Consider the following 3,634-nt stretch of genomic DNA (forward strand, 5'->3'; position numbering starts at 1 on the left):
AAAAATATGAGTTAAATGGATGCTAGGGGATACAGCCTGGACACCTCACGCTCTTTTGGTTCTATTTTGCCTCTGAAGACAGCGGACAAACAGAGCCAGGTTTCACATGTAAAAGTCAGTGACATTAAACAACTAATTTACAGTCCTCGGCGAAGTCATGCTAATACTGGGCTCAAAGGGGGTGTTATAAATGACAAACTAAAGGGAAGAGGTGTGGTTCGCATCTATGTGCTGAAGCGATTTAGTGGAGACTACCTGAAAGACCAAAATAACAGTAAAATAACGGTGTCTGCTACTGTTTCAGTTTTCAACCCTAAATAAATAAATACATAAGCCTACATGCTTTGAACAGGCTTTTAACTCAATTGAATATTTTCCCTCAACGATATAAGGACACCAACAGAGTATGTTCTCACTGAAGCCTAAAGGCATAAGTTTTCGACTGCTATAGGCATAATGTCCAAACATGTTCAACTCGGTGTGAAACAAATGGGCAACAATTGGTAGGCTACTACAAACCAACAAGTCAAATGACATAATGTGATGGAAAGTGAAAAAGTAGAGCATGCTGCACGGGCGTCCTCTCAATAAAAACACATCGTTCGTGGTGGTCACGGCCTGTTTAAATATCAACTTCGGATATTCCAGTTGTTTTAAGTGACAAGCAATGGAACTTCACATAACAATGGCCTGAGCGACTTCCTTTTTCAAGTGAAAAGAGGTGACGCGGCGCATAGAATGACACGCAGATCAGCAGCACCGTGGGAACCGGACGGCTGCAATGCTGCGACTCGTTCTCTCGCCTCATTCTTTCACCTCGCTCACACGAGTTTGGCGTATAAACCGCACAAAGGTAGACTAAAACCGTTTGCTCCGTTTGGTTGCCTGGGAGTTGTCGAGACTTCATCTTTACACCAGTTTATGAGCGTGGCTTCACCAATTTCTTTTTTGTGGTCAGACAGTTTCAGGTTGTCCCCGGTTTCCCACACTCAAACTGTATTTTGAGCACGTTGACACTCCGCCTGTGGAGAGTAACGGGGTCACGTATATTAGAGTAACCTACTTCATGTAACAGAAAGTTAACAACGCACACATGGAAACGATTTCTACCCATACTTCCAAAGCAGTCGTGCTCAATTTTCCGTCAGATTCAAAGTGCCTTATTTACAGTTCAAGAAATTACACTAGGCCTATATAGAATTAGAATGTGTGTGTGTCAGTGAATGTGTGGTCTACATGTTTCTCACGTAAAACAGTGATGCTTATGTCAAAATAATTTATTCTGATGCAGAAACCTTGGTCTGTAGGCTACTGTGAAGATACTAACACGATGGGAGATGCAAGGGCCGACTTTATGTTTTATAACCTAGTCCATTAGCCTATTTTGTTTTCCCCAGCTGTGGCGTAATGTTAATCAATGTTATAATTCCCTTTATTTAATCACACATGAGTGAGGTCTACAAGTCTTTTTTAACGAGTGAGCATCGGCCAAAGAAAAGCAAGAGCACGAGTAGCCTAACCTACGGTACCTTAATACACAAAGGTATACCTAATGTGTGTAACACGCATGACTGTTAAACTGAATGCAGTAACCTACCGCGCAAAAACTGTCCTACACCTGTAATAAACATTTGGCTCACATTTGACGCGCACATACAGTGTGTTTGCTCTCCCAACCAAGGCAGGATAGGTTTCCACAACCGAAACATCTGCCGCTTAATCGGACCCACAGAACGTTGTGTCTGTCGGCCTGACCGGCTGGGAAACATTTGCACAGACCGCAGGAGCTTTTCTATTGGCTCCATCCGTTTCCCAAACTGTGGCATTTGCCTTCTCTCTCTCTCTCCGCCAGGGGTTGGTCGCTGAGGTGAAAACTGAATTGTGGACCAAAGTAGGCCTGTGTAAGTTCTGCTGTTGAAGGCCACTTTGACCTCGTGCTGTTTCACATCGTCCACTTGGACAATAAGCGCGTTTAGTTTGATAGGCTACCCCACATTCTAATAAAATGTCATGTGATCTATTCAGTATAGGCTATACCCACAGGTCCCTCAAGTTTAACTGCTTTTCAAGGTTGAGCGCACTTTTTTCTTTTTCGTAACGATACATCCTGGAATAACTTACAAATAGGCCTACACTATTAGTTTCTTATTATTATTATGATTAAGTTTAGCCAGCGTGGCAGATAAACACAACTTTAGCGCTCGGCCGATGGCTTTCTCAAATCAACATTGATAACCTCTGACGTAAACTTAACACATTGTGAGCAAAGAAATAACAGTGCTCCGTAAATTGTCATCAACACCGTTTCCAGTTTAGAAAGGTCCCGACTTGTCGTGGTCTGCTGGAGCCGCAGCGGAGGCCAAGCTACAGTTGTCGAGTTTTGGCGCCGGGGGCAGACGGGAGGAGCCCTGACTCACGGCCCAGGGATTCTGTTGAGCGGGTGTGACGTTTCAGCAAAGGGGTGGGTCTTCAAAATCCAATTCATTACAGCACCACGTGTTCAAGGAGCGTGGGAAAGAGGCGAGCTTTTCTTCCCAGCAAAGAAAGAGCCTGGGATCAAATAACATAGTGCAGCAAAAAGCTCTGTAGCGACTCAGGGCAAGGTATAGCGCTGCAGCCGGACAAGGACAGGCGGGGACAGCTTATTTCCGAGGCTGAAAAGTAGGTTATTCAGCGGATTAAAATGTAGACCTATTTATAGTTTTATCATGACATAAATAAAAACGTATCATACATTAACGTGGATTAATGCCAAAGTGTAAAATTCCGTTAAAGTAGATTTAGCCTATTCCTTCATATGTTAAGCAAGCGCATATGTAACCAGCCATAAAACCGTTTTCCGTGTATTCAAAAGGTGTAGCTAAAAACGGCCTTATCGGTGATCCAAGCTGAGTGACCCACATTGTGCTCGCTACGGGGGCCCCCTGCCAGACTGAGAGGGGCGCACATTTTTGGTCACGTCAGCTCAGCTGTTGCAAGCGAGAGGAAATCTGCTAATGTCTCTCGTTAAAATGTAACAAATAAACGGTTGTTTGCAACACTGCTATGAAGCTCTGTAGCTATGAACCAACCATCCTACTCCTGTTACACTGTTGGAAAAATACCCCACACTTGCATCTAAAAACTTGGGGCTCTGTTTGGCAACGTTTTGCATTGAACAGGGGAGGAAGAAATATATGGATAGAGCATGAAGAGAAGAGGGCATTGGGTTACCTGGTGACCCTGGTATCAGTGCCCTGGGCTAAGGACGGGGAAACCCCAGTTCCTGCTCATATTACACCTTGCACACCAAGGAATGCACAGTATAGAAAGGGGTGGACCAAGGACCTGTTCTGATATCAATGTTGGATGTCCTACACCCTAAGACTACAATGTATACTTGACCTTTATATCCTACACCCTACAACTACACTAGAGTAGACCTTACACCCTTCACTCTAAAGCCCTACATTGTACACTAACCATATGGTCCCACACTCTGTTCTCCTTGGGTCTTGCTCACATGACTTCTGGTAACTAGAGGGCAGCCTGAAGCATATACATAAGAGAAGGGTTCCAAAAATGGCTACTGATGAAAGGACTCAGATCTGATATACAAATATCAGATCTGCAGTGTAAGATTGACCACACCAAA

The sequence above is a fragment of the Osmerus eperlanus genome, chromosome 14, assembly GCF_963692335.1.
Source record: "Osmerus eperlanus chromosome 14, fOsmEpe2.1, whole genome shotgun sequence".
NCBI classification, from domain to species: Eukaryota; Metazoa; Chordata; class Actinopteri; order Osmeriformes; family Osmeridae; genus Osmerus; species Osmerus eperlanus.